At 36.9% G+C, this 26,039-nt stretch overlaps 1 long non-coding RNA gene across 1 annotated transcript; it reads left to right on the forward strand.

Moving 5' to 3' along the window:
* Positions 1-4,983: 4,983 nt before the first annotated feature.
* On the forward strand, positions 4,984-26,039 carry LOC144291825 (uncharacterized). Its single transcript, XR_013359391.1, has 6 exons — positions 4,984-5,142; positions 5,350-5,426; positions 9,449-9,585; positions 22,320-22,525; positions 23,742-23,827; positions 25,126-26,039. It is a non-coding gene; the product is annotated as an uncharacterized LOC144291825 (long non-coding RNA).

Genomic DNA, 26,039 nt, shown 5'->3' on the forward strand with positions numbered 1-26,039 from the left:
GTATATTTAAATGAAAGAAGCCAATCTGAAAAGGTTACATACTGTATGATTCCAACTATCTGGCATCCTAGAAAAGGCAAAACTATGAAAATAGTAGAAAGATTAGGGATTGCCAGGGCTTAGAGGGGAGGGAGGGATAAATAGGTGGAGTACAGAATCTTTTGAGGACAGTGAAACTATTTTTACAACACTATAATTTTGAATACCGATCATTATACAGTTGTCAAAACCAATAGAATAAGCAACACGAGAGTGAACCCTAATGTAAATTATGGATTTGGGGTGATAATGATGTATCAGTGTGGAGTCACTGTAACACATTTACCACTCTGGTGCAGGATAGTGATATTAGGGGACATTATGCACCTGAAGGGGGAAGGCTAGAGGGAAAAAAAATATATATATTATATATATATATATAATATATATATTACCTTTTGCTATGAACCTAAAATTGCCCTAAAAAATCAAGTCTATGTAAACAACAAAAACAGTAAGTTTGTAGTCAGCATTTTCAGTTCTATTTGCACTTTTATCCACACCAGAACATAATACATACACGTAGGCATCATAGAGAATTTATCTTTTGTTTTGCACAGAGAACCACCCCCTTACCACATCACTCCCTCATTTAAGGGTTGAGCATGGTGGACTTGTTATTTCTATTAACTAAACCCATAAACATGTAGAGTAATGTAGCGTAATTCCCACTTCATCCAGTAATTCATTGAAGTCTATAGGAAGTTGAAGAATACTTTTACCATTGTTTTACTGTTAAAGAAGCTAGGGCAACAAGATTTTTTTTTTTTAAGCCTGTAAAGACTAAAATGGAAAATTAGAGCTGGAAAGAGAATGAGTCCTTAGAATTCTCCATCTCTCAAAATATGTGGGGAAAAGAAGTTTCACAGAACCAAGTCATCCTCCTTTTAATTTTATTGAATGACGTGGACGCTATCCACATTCCAGTGATATCATCTTTCAACCTATTAGCTTGAGTAATTGGATCAATGTTTGTCTCTTCAGATATTTCCACTATGACTTTCTTCGCTGCAAGTTTTTTACAATTTATAAAATAGTTCTCTGTCCCTATTTTCATTCTGTCTTCTACCTGGTAGAGTAGAAATAACCATTGATGCTGTCTTATCGCCTGGACTTGATCTGTTGATTGTACCTGAGTAGTGACTCTCAAATATTTTCTTTCGTGTACCCCTTTGCTAACCACTTTTCCTGACCCAGTCATTTTGTCCACCCTGTTATCAAATTTATCTCTGGAATTATAAATCTGTGTGTGTGTGTGTGTGTGTGTGTGTGTGTGTGTGTGATTTCCATGTTGGAAACAGACAAAGAAAAAACTAGTAACCTATTTCCCACAAGAAAAAAAATCGAATGCCTCAGCATGATGTTCCAGAACCTTCGAAATTTAGTTTTCACCCATCTTTCCAATCATATTGGCCACTACTACTCCATTCCAAATCCACAGACTTTATTTTCCAGGCCACGGGCTTCAGATATCATGTGTTTCATTCCTCCATGTCTTAAATATGCTCCCCCTTCCTGCTAAAACATCCTTCTCCTTCCTCCTGGTCGAGGCACATTCATGATGTAAAACCTGGCTACTATCATTTCATCTGTGAAATCTTATCAACTTTGACATCCCTGGAGAGAGCTAGGAGCTCCAGCCTCCCTAGGTCTTTATACATACCTATCAAATTTAAATCAGTCTATTTCACCAGACTGAAATTTTCTGGAGGGATGATTCATTTATGCAAAGCAGATAGCAGACACATGATAAATACTTTCTGGAAGAATGAAGAGACAGACGAATGGTTCTCCGTCTTCCACACTGAGGCTTAGAGGAGGTAAGTGACTAGATAACAGAGTAGAAAATGAATCAGGAAGATGGCAGGGGGTAGCGGGATTTCACTAATTTTCCTACAGACATCACCTGGGAAAGTTTTCCAAATCATAGATGCCCCACTTCAGGCCAGACCCGCTGTGGCAGAGTGTCTGAGTCCCACACCAGGATGTACATGTGTCTAAGGCTGCACAGGTGAACAGCCTCGGCAGGGAGACCTGAGAGCAACTCTTTACTGTGCCACTTCGTGCCCACCTCCCCTCACACCCATGCCCAGGCAAAGGCAGAGTTACTGGCACCACAGACACTGGAAGATTCGTGCCAATATTCCTAGAATTCCAGACTCTCCTTCAGGAAAAGAAAGGTGAGAGGAGTAGGGCTTGGGGTACAGAGAAGAGGAGGAACAAGTGCTGTGGGAAAGAGGGGCAACTTTGAGCCCAGGCTTGCCAAGGGAGTCAGTGTGTGGCCATTCACCCTTGACTGGGAAGTCAGGGGGATTGTGAGATGAGCACTTGCAGGGTTGCTGATATAATATATAGACTCATCAAGACATAAACATTTTCCCAGAAATTACAGAAAAGAATGGCTGGCATTGATTCAAGCTGAGGTAACTTCTGGTTCTCCCCCAATTCGTCACCTTCTTGAGAGGGCACACAATGTGAACGGACCAGAGATATAAAATCATCTAAAACTCATCTTCTGGGGCCTCTGGGTGGCTCAGTTGGTTAAGCATCTGCCTTTGGCTCAGGTCATGATCCCAGGGTCCTAGGATCAGCCCTGTATTGGATTCCCTGCTCAGTGGGGAGTCTGCTTCTCCCTCTCCCTCCCCCTACTCATGCTCTCTCACTCTTTATCTCTCAAATAAATAAATAAAATCTTTAAAAAAAATAAAACTCATCTTCATTGTTTAACTTTTGCCACACATCCTTGGAAATGATATTCTGTGCCTTCAGAATAGTGTGAGGATCATATTAAAAGGGGAGAGGGAACTGATCTGTAGGTAGAGATTGTACCTCCAAATCCACATTTGATTTTCATTGTGTTTTTTTACTTCAGGGTGTGCGTGTGTGTGTGGTCTCTCTCGTTCATTTATGTGGGATTCTTTGTTTTTTAAGATTTTATTTATTTATTTGAGAGTTGGGGGAGAGAGAGTGAGAGAGCACACATGCTTGCACAAGCAGGGTGTGGTGGTAAGAGGGACAAGCAGACCGCTAGGCCCATGTGTCGGGAGATCATGACCGGAGCCAAAATCAATAGTCCAACAGAGCCACCCAGATACCCCTGTTCTTTGGTGGGTTTTGCAACCAAAGACTTAATGATAAAGCATTCAATGATTTGTGAATCAACCTCAATCCCAAATAGCTGTTTATTGATCCTTCTTCTGCCATTACTGATTATATACCAATTCCCTAGTTATCTTAAGCCACATACAATTTTTATTTTCTTTTTCTTAGTTTCTTCCTATGTACTGTTCCCTTTGCCCTGCCCTATAAAGTGCCACTTTCTGTGTGGTGCTACCTGCACGCCATTTATGTGGAGGGATGGTGCTTTGTCCCCTACTGGTCTGCAGAAACAATCAGTTCTGTGATTCTCCTATATTGTTCCGGTCCCCACTTTTCTTCACCCTAGAGGCAATTGCTGGTGGTGAGCTAAGACCCCAAAATAGATTCAATAGCAGTGCTGCATGATCTTTTCATTATCTCAGGGTTGTCTTTTCAGATGCTCTGTTTCATTTCTATGTTGTTGAGAAGTTTGAAAGCTCCTAAGTCTAATGAGCATTAAAATCCTCAGGAGTAACTCTTCTCTTCCCATCAGCTATTTCTCGTGTGTGTGTGTGTGTGTGTGTGTGTGTGTGTTTTCAGAGTTCACTTCCCCTTTAATCTAGGGGCCTCATTAGTTGCTTTTATACTGGAATAAAGAGTTGGATTTTATAGAATGGAATTTCACACTCTGAAAACACTGACATTTCCTCTGTCATCATGACTGCATATGGCGGTTGCTGTTACTGACATTTGTCCAAAGATTTAGTATCAAAGATAAACTTATTTTTCTTAGGTGCACCAAGCTGGTCTTTTTTTTGTTCCATACATATTCATGTCAAATATTCAAGAGTCAAGAAGAATCTTGGCTAATCATATTAGTGCTTGCGGGAATAATTAGTAAAAGACAATACACGTGTGTTTGCATGTATGTGATATACAGAGCGAAAGAGAGAGACAGAGACAGAGAGACAGAGAGACAGAGAGGGAGGAAGAATGAAGGTCTAGGTTAGGGCAACTCTCAAAGTCTATTTCATTTATCCACTGAAGAAACAGTGCATTAGAATTTCAGCAATATATACAGAGCCTAATGTGAGACCTTTGGGAAGGATGCTTTAGAGGCACTAAAAGATTATCTCTGACATTGAAAATGCCTGGTCTGTTGTCCTTGCCTTTTAGACCCTCTGTCTTCAAAGGCGTCGCCTCTAGAAGGACTGACTGTAGTGATATGCTTATAGCTCCATTTGCAGACTTTCTTATAGGTTCATAAATGGAGACTAGAAGGAGGAGGGAAAGGAATAAAATTTAATAACTGAATAAAAATGTAAATAAAGATTTGCCTAAAATTACTTGTCCAAGAAATAATTCTCCCTCCCCCTTAAGCTAATACTTTGATAAGCTCAGTACAGTGATCCTGATTTGGAGCGTGACCTTTGAAAATGCTCTCCAGCTTGATTAAAGATGTATTAAATTTGTTTAAATAAACCTCGTTGTAATGGCACATCATTTGTAAGAAGCTATTAGGGGGCTGGAAACTGTGCTGCTGTATTTGCATGAAAATGTGCCCTGCTCGAATTGAGGATCTCTCCTGAATTAACTGCAAAGGGAAAGTGACACTTTCATAATTTTTTCTGACAAAAAAAAAAAAAAAAGAAGAAGAAGAAGAAGAAGAAGAAAGAAAGAAAGGAGAAAAGGAAGGAAGGAAAGGAGGAAAGGAAGAATGACTTGATGCAAAGCTCTGCAAATGAAGGGAGAACTGGGTGGGAACAACAGAGCCAAGCTCAGTCTGATGGGCACCCTTGATGTTCTCAGGGTGTTCGGTTAAAGGCGATCAATAATATTTATCTGCCAATTACTTTGCTTCCAGAATGGCTTCATCTTTGAGTCTGTGTGTGTGAGCACACGGATTGCTTGAGAGTAACCAGATCCATAAGGATGTTCAAAAGAAAGCTTGTATTGTCCTATGTCTTGAAGTTCCACGACTGGAGCCCCCTCCCTGGCTTCAATTTTGGTGCGGTCTCTGCAAAGGTAATGCTCCCTGGGTTTGTGGAGAAGCTTAAGCACCCGAATGCCCCCACCCACCACTCCCAAATGAAGTATATAGTTGCCAGATGTACCGTAATTCCTGCCAATGGCTCCTAAATGAGCTGCCACTCATAAAAGAAGGGGAAAAAAAAAAAAAGGTCTCTCCTTTAAATCAAATATTAAATTAAAACCTTTCCCACTGTCTTGTAGGAGTCCTGGTTCCAGGCCATCTGCCAATTTGCAGGAGCTCCAGCCTCTTCTGAATTACCGTTTTCTGATCAAATCAGGTACAAGGATGCCCAGTTTTAACCTAGTTTCTTCCTCCTCAGGCCTTGTATTTCACTGGTGAAAATTTGCAGTTTTATCTGTTTACTGAAAACTGCCACCATCTCTCCAGCCTGTGGAGTCTTTCTAGGGGGGGTACAGGTGACCAGTTCTCTGTGCCACCCCGAGAGGCGGGGGTGCTGAGGGTCCGACCTGCAGCTCCTTGCTGCTCTCAGCCACTCTGCTCCAGCATTGTGCTGAGAGTTTTCACTATTCTCTTTGGAATCTTAAAATAGCCACATGATTAGATAATATTCCCATAATTATAAGTTGACAAACCGAGACTCAGTAACTGGCCTGAAATCACATAATTAGCAAGCAGTGAAGCTATGTTTTCAGCTTAAGTGTGTCTGACTCTAATGCCCATGCCATTTTATTATACTAACTTTGACTGGAATTTACCATCTGGAGATAAATTAAAGGACCCAGCTATGAGACATGACTGGGAATATTGATTAACAGTCCCAGGTTCTGAGACACATAGGAGTGTGTCCCCAACAAAATAAACCAGCCACGTAGTAGCAGAACAATTCTTTCCGGGCCAGCAATGCTTAGGGACGAAGAGTTATTTGTTGCAAATCATTTAGAACCTTCTCTCTCTCTTTTTTTCTCTCTCCTCCTCTTTCTCCCTTCCTTCTCTCTCTCTCTCTCTCTCTCTAAGTCTTTTAAGCCTTGACATTTTCTGGCAAATAGTTTTAGCACATTTTCAACACTGAACCTTAATTTTGTTTTATTTTTCTAAAAGACCCTCATGCAATTTGAGATTAAATGTGATCAAAATGGGTTATCGTTTTGAACATGACCTGTGGCTTCTAAGTAAAAGTGCTTTTTTTCTGCTGTCCAAATTTGCATGAAGGCAATTCTAAAAAAAGTTTAGAACAATGGAAACATGCACAGAGTCAGTACATAGTCTTCTTAAGTAAGTATTTTGAAGAGGATGATGCAAAAATAGAAGGAAGGGAAGGTAATTCAGGAAGTGTTTACCAGAAGACCAGAAAATGCAGAAAATGCACAATTATTCTTTGATTGATTTGAGAGGAAGTCAAAGCATGTTTGAGGCTATTTCTTTTTAATTGTTTTCCTACCAATGTCCATATGAAGTTTTAAAATGAGAATGTTTGAATTAAAAATTCTTTAGAATATTGTGAATCCAACCCTTCTCATTCAAATAAATAAAAAAAATAGATAAATAATTAAGCAACTTTAAATTATGGAAAGGAGATTGATGATGGCAAGATGGTTAATGAATGGCAAGGTTAGCTAGAGTTTCCCAACCTATAGCTTCTCCTTGTTTTCTCTCTACTACATGACTCAGTCTCACCCAATATCAGATCTTAGATTTGATGTCTCCCAACCTCAGAATCTTCAGAGAAAAGTGGCACATTGACCTTGTAAATTCTTTTGTGCTCTTTTGCTTTCCACCCAAAATCTACTTCTAAATTTTCCCTTCCAATTTGTTACAGAAAAAAACACCCAATAGAGAATACACAGAAAAACTGGGAAGCACTGAATCTATTATTTCTCGATAGGATCCTAGTTAAGATTCTGTTACGGTTGATTCAAATGAGCTAGTTGTTCCTGTCCACAGTTTTCACCAACTTGAAGCTCTAAACCTGCATCTCCTACACCATTTTAAAAAAATATATATATTCCATGCATAGCATTTTACGGTAAGATAGTGAATGAAGGCACTCCCTCCTTACTTGTCTAAGTGGGCTACAAATCCCATCTGTGCTCCCTGGAGGTGGGTGGAGGCCCACGCAGGGCTCCTGCTCTTGGCCTGGGATCTATGTATGTGTTTGTTTATTTGTCTTACTGTAGACAAAGCAGAAGGGATCTCTCTCTCTCTCTCTCTCTCTCTCTGAAACTTTTGCACAGGGGCCCAGAATTTAAACGAATACTCCTGCCTTCTAGTGCTTTTTTCCTCCTCATTTCCTTTTAGTTTTTAATTTACCATTCCCAGCTGAGATCCTTGAGCAGATAGAAGCAACCCAGCTCCAGGCTAATTGGTTCATCATGCACTTTATGATAATTTTCATTCTGGATTTTGATTAGGTCAGTATGGGGACTGCTTTGGTCAAAGCTTGTAATGATCTGCCTATTAACTCTGAAATAGGGTCTTTGACTGTACTCATCTTATTAGATATCTCAGCTGCCTTTAACTCTGGTAACCATGAAATATTACTGAACTATCTTAATGTCTTATGCTGGACTCTGATATTTTCCATATTAGTTTTAGCCCTATTCAGTTCAATATCTTACTTTTATTGGAAGTTCTGAATGTTGCTGATGGGCAGATGACATACTGTTACCCCTTAAGACTGTTTTGTAGGATCAGCTTTTCACATGTATCTAGTGTGGTGAAGTGTGTCATTGCTCCTCTGAGTCAGCCAGACGTGGTGGCATTTGCCGCTCCACCACTTACTAACTTCTCTAACTAGTGACTAACTCACTTACTCTCTTTTTGCCTCTGTTTCTCCACTATGGTCCCAAAAACTGTTACTACGATACATCTATAAGGCATGCCACCGCGTTCAGCACGCAAGAAAGGTTCAATTAATGGTGCTACTGTTGCTTTAGGACTATCAAAGCAGATTTAAAACTTGAAATGTAGATTTAGACAGAATGTAACATAAGGGATATTCCGGACTAAACTAGAACAATTTGGCTTCAGTTTTCTTGATTTTTAGAGAGCGATATTTAGGGAAGTGGAAGTATTTACAGTTGATTCTATTCTCACTTTCACTTTATGTGTCTGACATTCTATTAGGTTTTTGGTTAATTCTATCCCGGCCTTGATTGGTATTGATTTCTATAAAACATCACAGAGGGGTGATACTTTGTTCATATTTTGTTGACTCCGATTCCTTTACAATTTGTTTGTTAGCAATTTTGAGTTCATTTTGGATTATAAATTTTGTAATCCATTGTCCAACCACTGCTTCCACTTCAAGTTCTTATTTTTCTTCTCTTTAATATTCAATTAGTTTAGCCATTTGGAAACTTGTTTATAAGCCTTGTGGTAACTCAATCAGTTACTTCTGATTTTGTTCCCCCTTTATAGCCTATGATTTAAATTTTAAACATCAATAAATTTTATTCTTGAAAGGCTAAGAACTGCTAACAGAAGTACTTTTACCAAACCAATGTGAAAATTTGAAATGCAGTTTTCTAAAACTGGCTGTTCTCAGGGAGAAAAAAAAAATCTAGTATCCTAAATTACCTGATAATCAGTAAGTTTAGAATAAAAGCCATTGTTTTCCACACACACACACACATATATATATATATAATATATATTGTTTTCTATATATATATATTTTACCTCAACTCACCTTTCTAAAAAATATTAAAAAAAAACTCACCTTTCTATAGTTCTCTATTACGTTGTATCTTTAATAAGTTAGCCTTTAATTATATGTGTGTATGTATATATATATGTATATATATTTCTGATGCTTCTGCATTGACTCTTCACCTACAAAAAAGGGATAAAGATTTTCATATTATTGACACAAGTAAAGATTCCATTGTTTTTAACATGTATTTATTATTTTTCAATGAAGAATAAATTAAATCTTCAGTCACATTTATTGAGATTTATCAACTATTTAATAAGCCACAGTTTTATAGTTGTTGGGTCATATTTATACAGAATTTAAGTGGAAAATAATCTGAAAGGGGTTGTCAATCTGCAACAGATTCTGAACCACAAGTTGTGAAATTGGATGTTCTTCTTTTCTTCCCAAAGCCATTTACTTGAGAAAATTTGCCCTTGACTAATTTCAGTAATTCAGAAGAACCTCAGTTCACAAATTAGATATCTTTTCTTTCCCCATACAGATAATTATACTTTTACTTTTCTGATTTGTGCAGAGTTACATTTCAGACTCTTTTTAAGGGGATTTTTCTAAGAATATATTTTTGATATATTATTTAGAAATCACTCACTTACAAGAGAGTTTTAATTTTCTGACTGTAAAAGACAAGAAGCATATGTGAAATAGTGTGGAGGTGCTGCTGTCTGGTGGCTCAACCCTTGGTAGCTTGCTCAACACTTTGGTGGCTGCAGTTTGAGGAAGGCATTATGGAGCTATCCTAGAATCAGCACCTCACATTGGGGTAAGTTCTTACGGGTGGGATCAACATATTCAGGAATGTTTTACTTTGTGTAGTAGGCTTAGAAATGAGGCACTTTATTGGGCTGCTTAACTAACTTTGTCTAACTAGTATATATATCAGACTCCAGATTTATTCATATACTACGTGGACTGGTTCCCTTTCTGGGGGTAGAGCACTCCTGTTTACTTCCAGGAACAGCTCTTTTATCAGAATAATCCAGTTATTCTTGAGCATGGAAAAAGGAGCATCAGGAGGGCAGGAGTCTGATCACCTCCCTGGGAAGATGTGTCGCAGATACAAGAACATTCTTTTTTGTGTGGGACTGAATAAAAATGACCCAGCCAAAACTTAGTTCTTGTATTTTTATCTCTCTTTACATGTTCTTTAAATTAAAAATTAGATCTTGCTGACCACATCAATTTTTCCAAGATTAATAAACCTAATCTATCATTTTTTTTCCTTAAGATTTATTTATCCATTCGAGAGGGAAAAGAGAGACTGTGGAGGGGGAGGGACAGAGGGAATCTTTCAAGCAGACTTCATGCTCAGTGCAGAGCCTAACAAGGGGCTTGATCCCACAACACACAAGACTGTGTGTTGAAACCATGAGTCAGATGCTCAACCGCTAAACTACCCCGACACCCCTTCTTTATTAATTTAGGATCACCCCATTACTGTAACCTAGCACTAATTGTAAAAATCTCAATTTCAGACATTCAAAAAGATTTTAAAGTTATTCTTAGAATTAATAAAATATGGCTAGTAGTGTTGGTTAGCGTCTTCCCCCATTTGGGCTGCTATAGCAGGGTACCATCATCTCAGTGGCTAATAAACAACATATACTTCTTTCTCACACTTCTGGAGGCTAAGAAGCACAAGATCAGGCTACAATAGATTCAATGTTTGATGACAGTCCATTTTGTGGTCCACAGACAGCTTCTGACTATGTCTGCACATGGTGGAAAGGAAGAAGGAGAAGCTTTCTGGGGTCTTTTTAATAAAGACACTAAGGGCTTATATCCCATTCAGAGGGCTTCACTCTCCTGACCTAATCACATCCCAAAGGCTCCACCTCTAAATGCCATCACAGTAGAGATTAGGTTTTAAGATATAATTTTGGGGAAATATAAATATTAGTCTATAGCAATTAGATAACAATAACTTTTTCATTGCAGATCCTTGCATAGACATGGATGCTTGCTTTATTACTTTTAATGTGGGAGAACAACTTGCCATTTAGATGTCTTTGATAAATATCTAAACTCAATCATTATATATTGACTTAAACAGGTTTCTCTACTTGCCTGTAATGAGGTCTGCAATGTTCTTTCATTATTGCCTTTCATATTTTTCTTGGTAGAAGCAATATAAAATATAATTTAAACCATTCTTCCTATTTCAACATTGTGTCAGTGATGTAGTTCTCTGATAATCCATATCAGAGAACTAGAGGAATAGTCATATAGGATCCAGAGTTTGATTTTTGGTTTTACCATGAACTATGTTAAATTTTTTGCTTTCTGGGATGCCTGGTGGCTCAGTGGTTGAACGCCTGCCTTTGGCCCAGGGTGTGATCCTTGAGTCCCAGGATCGAGTCCCACATGGAGCCTGCTTCTCCCTCTGCCTATGTCTCTGCCTCTGTGTGTGTGTGTGTGTCTTATGAATAAATAAATAAAATCTTCAAAAAAATTACTTGCTTTCTTTTTCAGTACAGATCACAGTAGTACCAGTACATGTTGTTGCATAAGTATGCTGGCTAGTACAATACCTGACACATAGCGGGTGATCTGTAACTGGTGTATACCTTTTCCAGATCCACTCAAACCCCACCTCACCTTCTCTTCTGCATTCTCCTTTGCAAATGTGATTTGAAGACAACACAAGGCAGGGTAAATAGATCTGTATTAAAGATTGCTATTACAATCTGGGGCATAAGAGTTTCCATCCTAGTTCTGATCTTTATTGACTCATGGACCTAATTGAAATCTCCCCCTCTTTCTCCTCTGTAACAAATGTTTGTTGTCTCCCATTTGTCAGTGTGGCTTGTGTTCCTCTCTCCGTGTTCCTCTTTTTCCTCCTGCCCATTAGCCTTTCTGTTGTCTAAACAAACAATTAAATGACAAAATGTCATATCAATCAACCCCATTTCTCTATTTTCATTCACAGTTAAGCTCAATACCAGCAGTTTCTTGCATTCCTTCCAGTTCTTCCATGTCCTTTCATTCCTCAGTCAACCATAGTATGACTTCCATATATATCTCTCCACTACAGGTGGCATCATCAAAGACATTGACAAAGGATTCCTTTCTTTATCTTCCTGGACTTTTTAATTGCATCACTCACTGCTGTTATGAAAACACTCTCTCGTGGTGTTAACAGTTCTTTCTCTCCTAAAATAGTTTTATGACTCCTTTTGTTCTTTGTTTAATTTTAATGGCTCCTAATATTCCATCTGCAGGTCTTTCCTTTCTACCCTTTACACTGTCTTTAGGCAATCTATTCCCAGAGTTGCCTTGTATACCTTCAATGTAAACCTATCAACTGATCTCAGGAATATGCACATCTCCCATCTCCCATCCCCTCCTGCTAGTCTTAGGGATACTTCATGGTCCAGGTTTTGAAAGCTGACCTCATCACTTTCCCTTCAAACTCACCACTCCTTTATTTCCTGAGACTTTACTATTACTGAAAACAGCAATCTGAATATTTTGGAGTACTTTCCCCATAATCTTAAAAACCATCCACATTGATTATAGTACATGAGATCTACTGAATAGTTCTTGAATCTGTCCCCTCACCTCCCTCTTGTCAGCTTTGCTCTTTCTCTCATAATTGCTCATCAGTCTGTAACCAATGCAATCAGTGGGCCATAATTGCTTACCTCCCCTGTAGTCCTGTTCCCTTTTCCCAACAGCCGTCGTTTGTTTTTATTTAAGGATTTACCACTTCTACCATGGTCAACACTGCCAGTCTAGTGTTCCAACTGGGTTTTGGGGGTGAAGCAGGAAATTTGGTTCTCAGCCAATGGACACACTCTACCAGGCAAATCTAATAAGAGAAATGTCTGAACTCTTATAGAAACAACCTTCATCAAGATAAGAAGCTTTTGCACAGCAAAGGATACAGTCAACAAAACTCAAAGACAACCTACAGAATGGGAGAAGATATTTGCAAATGACATATCAGATAAAGGGCTAGTTTCCAAGATCTATAAAGAACTTATTAAACTCAACACCAAAGAAACAAACAATCCAATCATGAAATGGGCAAAAGACATGAACAGAAATCTCACAGAAGAAGACATAGACATGGCCAACATGCACATGAGAAAATGCTCTGCATCACTTGCCATCAGGGAAATACAAATCAAAACCACAATGAGATACCACCTCACACCAGTGAGAATGGGAAAAATTAACAAGGCAGGAAACAACAAATGTTGGAGAGGATGTGGAGAAAAGGGAACCCTCTTACACTGTTGGTGGGAATGTGAACTGGTGCAGCCACTGTGGAAAACTGTGTGGAGGTTCCTCAAACAGTTAAAAATATACCTGCCCTACGACCCAGCAATTGCACTGTTGGGGATTTACCCCAAAGATACAAATGCAATGAAACGCTGGGACACCTGCACCCCGATGTTTCTAGCAGCAATGGCCACGATAGCCAAACTGTGGAAGGAGCCTCGGTGTCCAACGAAAGATGAATGGATAAAGAAGATGTGGTTTATGTATACAATGGAATATTACTCAGCTATTAGAAATGACAAATACCCACCATTTGCTTCAACGTGGATGGAACTGGAGGGTATTATGCTGAGTGAAGTAAGTCAGTCGGAGAAGGACAAACATTATATGTTCTCATTCATTTGGGGAATATAAATAATAGTGAAAGGGAAAATAAGGGAAGGGAGAAGAAATGTGTGGGAAATATCAGAAAGGGAGACAGAACATAAAGACTGCTAACTCTGGGAAACGAACTAGGGGTGGTAGAAGGGGAGGAGGGCGGGGGGTGGGAGTGAATGGGTGACGGGCACTGGGTGTTATTCTGTATGTTAGTAAATTGAACACCAATAAAAAAAAAAAAAAAAAAAAAAAAAGAATTTAAAAAAAAAATAAAAGCTACTATCCATCAAAAAAATAGATACTAGAAGGTATAATGTAAAGTTATGTTTATAAGGTGTTAAAAGATAAACTGAAGTTTATTAAATATCTAAGAGTTTATGTGAGCAAAAAACAACTTGAATAGGGCAGTATCCAGCCCAGCAGATAGAAAAAAGGGTTCAGAGGACCTGTACAAAATGAAGAGGCAAGAGCAAGAAAGTTTAAAAAAGGCAAAAAAATGAATTGGTTATTGCAAGGTTACTTGCTTTTAGGGGATGACAGAGGCCTGTCAGACAGATTACCTCCCTAGGTCTGATGAGCAATTCTTGACTGACTGTCTTAAAATTCCATTTCTGGGAGAGTCAAAGTTTTCATTAAGTTAGGTCTCAGTTTAGTGATATGGGGCTGAGCATAAGCAGCTCCACTGTTGGCCTGTGGTCTTGCTTTTAATGGAAGGCAGTTCAATACTATCAAAATACAAATCTTTACCGTTAGAGAAAAACATAACAATAGAAATGACAACATAGGTGACAAAACTTACACTAAACGTATCTTTCATTTCAGTAAATGAAAATTCAGATTAAAATCTGAATACAGAAGTATGGGCAGTTGTAAACTAGCATACATGTACAAAGAGAAAGCTTAAGTCATCTTAACATTGGATAAAGTTGAATCCACACCAAACATCATTAATCAAAACAAACAGACACTTTAAAATGCCAAAGAGGGGAGGACACCATTTAATAGTCACAGAATGGCATAAACCATATTTATAAGATGGTGAGCACCAGAGGTTTAATGAGCACTAGCCACAGCAAGATTCTGTACCTTACATCTGCATCGTAAGGCGGACACAGAAGGCTCAAGTATAACGATTAATAAGGATTAGCTAATTACTATATTAAAAAATGTATCCTGAAAACAAGGAACAAATCTTTTCATGTGCTCACAGAACAGTCATAAAATATAATAATATGATGGGTCAAAAAACCTCAGCTTCAGTAAATTCTAAAAATCAGAAGTGTAACTATTATCCTATCTCATGTAATAAACCAGAATTTAATAGAAGAACGAGAAAACAAATAGTTCTTACCACCTGGATTTCAAGGTGCTCTCAAACAATTACTGGGCACAAAGAAAAACACATAAAAATTCAAAAGTATAAACAACAACACAATAACAAGAATACCAAGTCTACATATCAAACTTTTGGTATGCAGCTAAAGCAGGAGTCAGGAGAAAAATCATAGATTTTATTATAGGGAAGAAAGTGCAAACACAGAACATAAGTAATGATGAGGGGAAAATAATATCAGAGGTAATTTAAAAGTCTTAAGACACCTCTTTGCTTAACTCTGTGAAATATATTTGAAAACTTGAAGGAAATGATAATTTTCTAACAAACTATAATGTATCAAAACTCTCTAGAAAGAGAAAATCTCAATAGGCAGATCAATATATAAGAATTTTTTTTGTATGACTACTCAACCTTTAGAACACAGTGAAGAATTCTGGCAAACATTTAAAGACTTGATAATTCCAAAGATCTGTAAAATATTTCAGACCAAAGAAAAATAATGTTATTTTTCAAAATATTTTGAAGAGACAAGTATGATATTAATGCCAAAGCATGACAATGATTGCATAATGGATTGTAAATTATAGACGAATCTTATTTATAGATCCTAATAAAAAATAAATAATATAAAAAAAAAAAAAAAAAAAGAAACAACCGGAAAAGAGTTTTCCTTTTCCTACTGGATTTAGGTCTAAGAGAATGAGGATTGAAATATAGCAGCCACTATGCCCCTGAGACACTAAGAATAAGACCAACATAGAGAAGGAAAGACTAAAAGAAGAAATTATTTCTTGATAAATTAAATTTGTCAGTTAAAAGGACCAATACACCTACTTTTTTAATAGGGAATTTTGGATTATCTATTATGAATTATTATTAGTAGTAGCAGCACTAGTACCTAAAATATACTTAATTGAAATATTTCTTAATGACTTCTGCTCTTGTCAGCCCACATCTACAATGACAAAGCCTAAGGCAACAATGTGTATGAAGGCCCATAAACAGTATGTCTAAATATTTAAAAGATTTAAGTCAAGTTAAAAAGCTATTAGGTCATCTTTGTTGAATATGCATTCATCAGGACAAAACTGAAGACAGTGTAAAGTTCTATTGTTTTTTAATGACTGAAAATAAATAAAATATCAAAGATAGAATTTAATTATTGAGTGTCTGTTTTGTGATATACTGGTAAAGTTTATATGGTTAGTGAAAGAAAAAAAATATGAATTAATAAAGTCTCCATTCAATGTAATTTACTTTTTCTTAATTTCAGTAAATTAGTTATTATCATCATAATTTTTACATAATTTTAATTCTAATGGTAATGTTGATGTAAAAGATTAAGGATAAAATGCCATCACATTCACCATGCACTAAATTTGTCTGTCATATAAATTTCTTAAAAAGGAAATGCAGGGGCACCTAGGTGGCTCAGTCAGTTAAGCGTCTGCCTTGGGCTCAGTTTCCGCTTGATAGTTTTCTTCTTCTAGAAAGGAGAATGTTCTCTTTTCCTATAAGTGGAAAGTCAAGACTTGTACGTGAAATCTAAATTCAGGACTTGTATTCCTAACCACCGTGTTCCACTCTCTAACATGACCCAGTTGTCCATTCTGCTATTATGCATGTACTGCTTCACTTTCCAAGAACATGTAGTAATTCTGATCAGCTAAGGAGAAATGTTTAAACATAATTATATGGCAACACCTATTGAACTCTATCTTAAATGCTTACTGAAGTGAATTATTTTGTCTCTTTCCATGATATAGCATATTTATCCTTAAGTAGATTGCTCACCTCTTCAAGGGCAGAAATTATGCCTTATACATCTTGATGTATCTTTTATTGCTAAAAACAATGCCTGTGGCATGTAATAGCTATAATCCTAATAAATCCATTTTTATTTGAAATTCTACCTATATTTAAGAGATGCTTTGTGTATAATGACTCATAGTGTTATTTGCTTTCCCTCTCCAGTCAATTTGGTGAAATTTCCAACTAGAACACCATGTCTCTGTAATTTATCATAGGGCCATTCCTCTTCTCCACTGGGGACACCTTCTCCTTGTTCTACATCTGTGTGTGCTTGGGGTGGACACCTGGTGGAAGGTCTGTTCACACGCATGCAGATGGGTGCTGGGAGCAAACCGCCCCCTCGTGAAAACTGGCTTGCTACTGAGAGAAATACCTTATGTCCTCTAATCCAAAGCCATCCTGCATGTTTTCCTTACCAGGATTTAAAGAAATACTCTGTTCCCATCCAAATGTGAAAAGTTTAATTTCAAAATAAAATGTGTCACAATAGCAAAGAAACAAAAGGGGAAAGATTCCTTATGTCATCACCAGTTGACATGTCTTACTTTTACAGGTTCTGTATGTAATACAAACTCTTAAAAAATACTCTGAATAAAAAGATTAACACAATTTTTATTCTTGTGAATCTGAAGCATTTAAGAAGAATGTCAAAGAAATATTTCCCTCACACTGTCCAGTCTAGACATGATAGTTTAAGAATGTATCTTTCGCTCTCACACATGTGCAAATTCTCTTTCCTTCTGCCATGAGAATGTTCTTACTCTAAACCAACACTGAGGATACACAACCAGTCATTATGAACCTAAGGACTTTATACACTTTTGTTGCAATTATCTTTATCTGCTAGAGGGCATCAATTAATTCATGAAAAAGCGGGCAAACAAACAAAACTGTGTGCCAGCTATGAACCAGGCATTTTGTCCAGTGGTTATACAAACAAGCATCAGATGAACTCCTTACCATCCAGCAGAATTGATAGTCCTTGTTAAAATGCAAATGTTATCTACATAAGTTAACACATCAAACCACTTAACCACAAATGGTTTGTCAAATTACTAGTCAGTCACCCAGAGGACACTGACCTGATGGAATAGAACTTGATGTAGGTAAATGTGTGTGAGAAATAACAGGGATCAAGCCATCTGCATGTAGGATGATGCCTACATGAAATTTTCAGACCATTTGGTAGATCATGTGGGTTTGTCAAAGAGGTTAGGTAAACAGAAAAGTAAGTTCAGAAATTTTAAAGACACAGTTGTTTCAATGTTCATGCAGATAACCAAACACTTAAAGGTTTACTATTTTCCTCCACTGAGGTAGATCTAATCAGGAAGACTTTTTTTTTTTTTTAAACAAAAAGCAAAATTTTCCCACCGCTTTCACAACATAAGCAAAGCAAAACAAAATGGAAAACAATACTTGTGTGGCCGATTAGGGTAGAGGGAAGGCTGCCTGTGGCTCAAGACATCTGCCCTAGGGATATCAACAGTCCCACACAGCTTCCCTAAGGGATGGGCCCAAACTTCCATATACCTTCATTCCAGTTGTGGGTTCTGAGTATCTTTAGGCACATTCATTAAGAAGCTTTTAATTTTTTATTTATTTATTTATGATAGTCACAGAGAGAGAGAGAGAGAGAGAGAGAGAGGCAGAGACAGAGGCAGAGGCAGAGGCAGAGGGAGAAGCAGGCTCCATGCACCGGGAGCCCGACGTGGGATTCGATCCCGGGTCTCCAGGATCACGCCCTGGGCCAAAGGCAGGAGCTGAACCGCTGCGCCACCCAGGGATCCCCATTAAGAAGCTTTTAATAGAAGTTGGAATATTCCTTATGGAGTAACTCAATATTATTCCATTATGATTATCTACAATTCTATTTCTTATCAGAAAAAAAAATAATGGTGACAATGATTAGCACTTATGAGTTCAGCAAAGTCATCTACTTTGAAAATAAAGAGCTTGCCTCTTCCAGAATCTCTGAATTCACTTTATTTTGAAAAAAAAATTTAGAATATGATTTATTTATTTTTAGTTTTGCTTTACATTCTAAGCAACAAGTATTCAAATGAATACATTGAATAATATTTAGAAAAAGAAAATCCTTTTTCCTGATTTTAGGATAAAAAAGAATCATCCATGTAAGTTTTATTTTATTAGATCACTTACGGACATTGTACATATCCTTTTACATATACAAATATATTTTTTCTCAGTTCAAGTTGAATAGAAACAAGAAAATATATATTATATAAATAACAAGACATCACTTCACAGCTTTATAATATAGGAAAGGGAAAATAGGTAACCTTTGAGAAGAAATAACATGCTATTTTCTATTCCAGAAATTGTTATTTTGATGGGAAAAAAATGCTGATCATTGGGAAGCAGAGGTGTTTAGATTTAGAAATCATATTATATGAGGGCACCTGGGTGGCTCCATGGTTGAGTATCTGCCTTGGCTTAGGGGGTGATCCTGGTCTGGGGATCGAGTCCAACACCAGGCTCCCCGCATGGAGCCAGCCCGCTTCTCTCTCTGCCTATGTGTTTGCTTTTCTCTCTTTATCTCTCATGTATAAATAAATAAAATCTTTGAAACATTAATAACAATTAATATGCAGAAGTGAATGTGACTTTTCTTCTTTTTGCATTTTTCTTGACTTCCCATGTTTGAGCATAGGACTTTTACTACTACAGATTATTTTGATTAGAAGATGAGTGAATAATGTGTAGTAGAATAATAAGGTGATCAAGCCTCTCCAGCTTCCCCTAGCAGTGAGCTACTGTGTTCAGGGGACCTGGAATATGCCATCTTCCTGCTCCGTGTGATTAGCAGGCAGTAACAGATCCTTTAAATATAAATTCAGTGCATATTTAGGGACAAGGCACACTAACTGAGAATACTGCCAGTGGTCTATTCTAATGAGCTGCTAACTAAATTGGAAAATATCAGTGGATTGTCCATCCTTTACTTTGAAACCTTTAAATAACTTGGAGAAAGAGAAGTGGAAGTGGGACTCCAAGAGAGTTGAGCAATATGACAGTGGTGAGTTTTACCTCCTGTCTCAGCAAAGCTTTTCCTGTCATTTCAGTTAGCATTTCTTCTCATACACTTGATGCTTGTTCTGGTGAGAACAGTGTTGTTATCCAAGTGTGCCTCCCCTCCATCATTTTTCATGCCTTTGTTCAGGAATTTAGTTTCCAGCTTTTTCCCTTGTTTTTAATTTTGTCTTAAATTTGTTCCCAAAAGTTATAGTATTGACTTTATTGATTTTATGATAGGATGCCTTGAGATAGTTATGAGGTTGTAATTATAAAGCTATTGTTTACAAACATAAGTGATCATTTTTAAGGATAATACAGGCTCCATTTGCTGCATTTCAAATGCCTGTTATTTTTTTCAACTCTTGTTACCATAAAGAGCTGAGTCTACTTTAAATAATGAATGACTGTCACTTAATTCCTATGAATTATCCTGAATGTTGAAGTCTATCTTTATTTTAAAAGTTAAAATCATATGAATAAAATAGTTACATGCAAATTGTCTCTCATATTCTAAGGAGAGCTAAGGCTTTTGCTAAATTTTGCATCAATGTCATAAGTTGATGCATTATTCTTTTCTCAAATTGATAATAGCTGGAGAAAAAAAAATCTGAAAAGAGGTGATCTCCAACCAAAAACCTCAGGAATTTTCTGACATATGAGTTTGTTATTTGGTTATAAATTGAGATTAAGACAAGGAGGGATAAGAATGTCATTGACTTAATATTTTTTGAATATTTTAAAATACATAAGAAAGTCATTGACTCAATATTTTTTAGATCATATGCACATCATGAAAGTAAACCCTAGATGTAAGGGTGGCTAGGAGAAGAGTAATTGATAAATAGAGCAAACAGTAGTGCCTCTTAATGCAATAAGGAATATACCTCCCTTGAAGCAGAAGGAAATGGATCTTTCTCTCCACCAGCCTCCTCTCATCCATGTTAATTCTTGAAATGAGATTGTAGTCAGTTTGGTTCAGATGGGATGGTGTCTTAGTTGGCTCAGGCTATGATAAAATACCATAGACTAAGTGGTTTAAATAGTAGAAATTTATTTCTCACAGTTTTGAAAGCTGGGAAGCCCAATATCAAAGTTCCAGCAAGGTCGGTTTCATTTTGAGGTCTCTTATTCTGGTTTGGGGACAGCCACCATCTTCCTGTGTGCTAACTTGGCCTCTTCTTTGTGGGCACATGGGGAAGAGAGCAAGCTCTTTGGTGTCTTTCTGTATTAGGGCACTAATCCCCTCATATAGCCCTAATCTTAAGGCCCTAACTTTCAATGCCATGACCTTGGAGGTTAGAGCTTCAATATATGAATTTGATGGAGACATAAGCAGTCTATTATAGACAGTGAGATATTTTTAAAAAAATAAAAAAGTTTTAAATCTCAAATCTTATAGGAGCCAAGCAGGGCTGTGTCTTAAGATGATGCTTGTGATGTTTAGTAAATTCTTCTCTATGTAATGAAGAGAACACTGGCTTGAGCATCTGTGAAAATTGAGTTTAAATTCTGCTTGTGTAATTTCTTAATTGTGTGTGATTTTGAATTTTTAGTGTCTCTAAGACTAAACATTCATGCACAATAATTTTGACCTATTTGTTGTATTGCAAAGTATAACAGAAGCAATGTACATGAATATGCTTAAAAATAGTAAATACTCAATAAAATACTTCTAAAATACTTTTTAATGAACCTGATCCTATGTATTATTACACAAATAAATGTGCCACACAATTAAGAGACCATTAAAAAAATAACTGCAATTGACCACAGTTACATAGTCAATACAAGGAAGGCCATATCCCATCTTATGATCTTTCCATCATTCCATCGAATTCTAAAGCCACTACATTAATATATGACCAAAAACTTGGCCCAGAAAAAGTCCATAAAGGTATTATTATACATTTAAGTCACATGTTAAGTAGTTTTACAACCAGCAAGAAGGAGCTTTTCCAAAGAAAATTGTTTGCAAATATGACCTGTCGGATTATGGCATGATTATCTCAAGGAAACCATTTTTCTTCAGTTTGGAAGTATTTTTGTTTTTGTTTTTTTTGTTGGTTGCTCATTTTAAGTTCATGACTCTCAGATTCTTGGTATGTAGCTCTCCCTCTGGTGCAAATTTTCCTTACTATTCAATGGAGAGTTAGAAAAACATATTAAAATACCAGGATACAGAACATGGCCTCATTTTCAGCAAACCTATCATATGAGCAAACATGAATCTATGTGTTCATGTCTAGACTTTGGCTCGATATAAAGATAACTGCTCCAACTCATAATATGTTTCACCACGTTTATCTTGCCTCATTAAACTTAATTCCCAGAAGAAACCTGCATGAGCGGCTATTGATGAGTCATTTCCAGTCACTCCATTGACTAGAGTAACCAAGATAAGATTTTGGAAATGAGTACAACCTAGAAGGAAGGTGGGTTGTAAAAATAGCTTTGGTCAAGCTTGAGTCATTTTACTTGTATGTATGAACTTAACAAATACAACTTAAGAAATAATGAACGCCTTCAACTTTAAATGAACTTTCAGTGTCCAAGTATACAGTGCCATTTTCTGTCTTCTATTTCTTTGTTTACTGTACTTTTCTTCCTTCCTTCCTTCCTTCCTTCCTTCCTTCCTTCCTTCCTTCCTTCCTTTTTTTTTCTTTTTTAAAGAATGAAATATCCTTTGTTCTTCCTTGTGTCCCCAGGACCTGAAACTGAGAGTCACAAGTTGGTCAGTCATGTGTCCCGGGGCCTCTATGCCACTGGAACGGAGCCCACTGCACCGTACTCTTCTATATTGCTTTTACTAACTAGTTTCTTCAGTAGAACAAAGCTGAAGACTCTAGATAAACTGATACAATTGGGGATGACAGACCTGTGCATGTGGGTTGTTGGATAAACAGAGAAATAGGTATGTCAACTCTTATCTGAATTGTGAATGCAATCATCACCTAGCTGAGAATCTCTGGAGAAATAAACTAATTAGCCAACAGACAGAAGAGGTTCCAGGTTTTCACAAAAGGTATAGTGACACATAGGCAATATGACCTGTTCCATGATTTTTACATCATGTCATAATGATATCACAAGACACAGGAAAAGCTGTTCAAATGATCAGATCCATCATCTTATACTGCAGGTTCCCAAAGAATGTAAATAGCTGCTTATCAATTTGGATTAGTGTAAGTGCTGCCAGACAATTACAAAGAGCAACAATAGTATATTCTGATGGTCCTTAGTGATAAATTCAATGGGACAGAGAGATAAACCAAAATTAAATATGACACGGAAAATTCTGGGTTAAGCCCTTGGGCAGCGGTCTACCTTATGCTTTACTTAAATAAGACTTAGTAGATCGGGTGGTATCAACAGGTTTATTGACCAAATTCATGTCAAATGATTCTAGAAAATCACAAAATACAAACAAGAAGTCCAGGTGATCATTCTGTGGCTCTACTGTGGTAATAATATTACTAACAAGTGTATTAGAAGCTAACATTACTCATTTGTGTCATATTTTTTGACTTTCTCTTATTGAGGGGGGTTTTGAAATGAATACATTCTTCACACAAACATACGCACGATGCACCAGTGATTGTGTAGTTGAACTAATGTTTTCAGAGATAATGAACACAAATAACAAGTGAAAATTTGAGGGCCACAACACTACAATTCCAAAGGACACTCTTTACATTGTTTTCTCTATTATAAAAATGAAATACACTAATACTACATTCTATCTAAAAAAATAAAAGGAACAACTTACAGGTCTACATTACTGCAATATGTGCTGTCTGTTGTGCAAGCATTCCTCACTGGAGATTTTTAAATCAGATTGATCCCATACTTACCTTTACGATGACTTATTTAAAGCAAGTCTCCCTCGAGGTCATACTGTCTTTAGAGGGGGAATGGAGTAAATGAAAATTGTTGATGCAAAGAAAAACAAAATATATTCTATAAGCCATCTTATTGGCTATCTTATTTAAATATTTAATCTCTCTTACCTCAGGAAAAGGAAGTCTGTTTTTATTTAATTCTATTGTTTAAATAACTGACCACTACACTTTCAGTTAAATATTATATTCTTATACTCTTCTCTTTTTCTTTTCTTCTTTCTTGTTAAGAGTCATAGCAACCTGGGTTCTGTGATGAGACTGTCACCTCTGAGCCATGCTGAGTAAGAGGAGACTTTCAGAATACGGACACGAAGGTACAATGGGCCATCTGCACGCTTTCACCAGTGCTAGTGCAAAGACTCTTTGGCAGGAGAAAGTCAAGGAAAGAGAGAGAGAGAGAAAAAAAAAAAAAAAAAACTTAGAAACTACAGATGTTTAACCTTTCAAATTTTTGTCATAGGCGACTCCGAAGCAGATCTATGAAACCACCATATTCCCCATGACCCTGGAGTGAGCCAGGATAAAGTTGGGCTCAATATTTCTTGTTATCATTCCAATAATACTATCTTGGGAAGAGAATATTTCCAAGAAAGTATGTTCAATTCTGGAAATGCTAATGGGTTGGCAACTTTCCCCCAAGTCTTTCTAGCTGCAGGGAACAAACGAGGGCAGAGTGCAGCCAGTTACTGGGAGTACTTGCATTTCCTAAGTCCTCCAAATTGCTTACCTACTAATCCCCAGTGCTTTGCTTTCCTGCGAAACAGGTCCCATTCCTGGGAATTTGAAATTGCTTTAATGGATAAAGTGGTGCCGGGGACATGTTATTACCTGTATGTGTGCATGAAACTCACATACATGCTTGCCCCAAATCAAACATTTATTTTCCAACCAGAAAAGAGGAAGTAGATTCAGATTCAAGTTTCTTTAGGGACGAGATCATGCTGAGAGGCAAATGAATGGCCACTGTGGGGAATTTATTTCTCCTGCTGAAAAAGCAAAGGCTAATAATAATTGAGGTTGATTTGCAAAATGCACAGCTTTACAATAATCATATGATACCTAGTAATTTTGAAATTGAGGTAAAAAAAAAAAGGAAGCACTTCAGAAGCCGGAATTATGAAAATCAAGAAGTTGCTTAAAATATTTGAGAGTGTGCTTAGAGAATCAAATGCCATATGCTTTATTTGCTTCTGAAGAGAAATCGTCTTTTCTGTTGGAACAAATTGCACACAGGTGTTTGATACAGAGTTTATAAGCTATCAAGAGGAGCAGAATGTTTCGGGCTGGGGTAGGAGGTGTTAATTTGGGAAAGGTGGTATGAGGGGTGGATGGAGAGAACAGAACAAGTAGGAAAAAAAAAAGAAGTATTTTAGCCATATTTGCAAACTGGGTGGGGTTGTTAGAATTGGAATTTACCACCTGAGGGCAAACCCACATTAATTTATGCAGTCAAATTAGGATTCTGCTTTTCAACTACTTTGCTTATGAGTCGCTGGTGTAAGAGAAACAAGAAACATAATAAAATTAACGTACATAGTGGTTCTGTATCTATTTCTGCCAATTATGTGGGAACTATACATAAAACTAGCTTAAATTTCCTTTCCACTCACAGGTCTCAATGGAATTAAGGATGACCCATTTTACTGATGAGAAAACTGAGACCAAATTTTAGTTGACTGCAGTATGCATAGATTGGGTGTGTAACACGCATTGCTTCTCATACTGACAGATCCAGATACACAGGTCATTGATGCCTGATATGTGAGGCATCAATGTGATAATCTCTCTGGGGAAATACAAAACACGGTTTTTGAAATGGAATCTATAATAAAATATCACCAATGCAAATTGACCTAGGCTCATAAAATAGGGTAGAAAGTTTGACATTTCAGAGTCATGTCCAGGATATCCAAAACAAAAACAAAAACAAAAACAAAAACAAAAACAAAAACAAAACAAAAACAAAAAAGCAAAACCAAAACCAAACCAAAAACAGAAGCTGTTAACTAGAGAGTCAGGCCCACTTCACCAATTTTAAGACGCTACATTGAGTTTTCTTACTAATGTATAGACTGTCATGCTTTAGTTTATGTGACACTAAAACATTGGATGGAAGGTGGAAATTTAGCTGTCTTCAATAATCTACCTTCCCTAAATAGGCTGTTAAAAGTCATCAGAGTGACCCTTTGGAGAGAGAATCCATTAATTGGTCTGTATGAAATAGTCTGGATCTCCCTTTAATCTCCCTTTAGCCTGTCTTTCCAGTAAGTATGAATTCAAAAACAAGTATTCATAACAAAACCTTGTAAAAACTCCAAAAGCATATTTTTAAAAACACAATCAAAGCAGTTGAATATTATTGTCAAGGAATTATCTACAACAAACAGAAGATTAACCATTGTAATCCCCACAATTACTTTATTCATGGTAAATTTCCTTAATTCTAAAATAAATTTGTTTATTATCTCTGAATATAGAATGTTTAAAATCATTTCTCCCTGATTAAATGCTAAGTTATTGAGTTAA

The sequence above is a fragment of the Canis aureus genome, chromosome 20, assembly GCF_053574225.1.
Source record: "Canis aureus isolate CA01 chromosome 20, VMU_Caureus_v.1.0, whole genome shotgun sequence".
NCBI classification, from domain to species: Eukaryota; Metazoa; Chordata; class Mammalia; order Carnivora; family Canidae; genus Canis; species Canis aureus.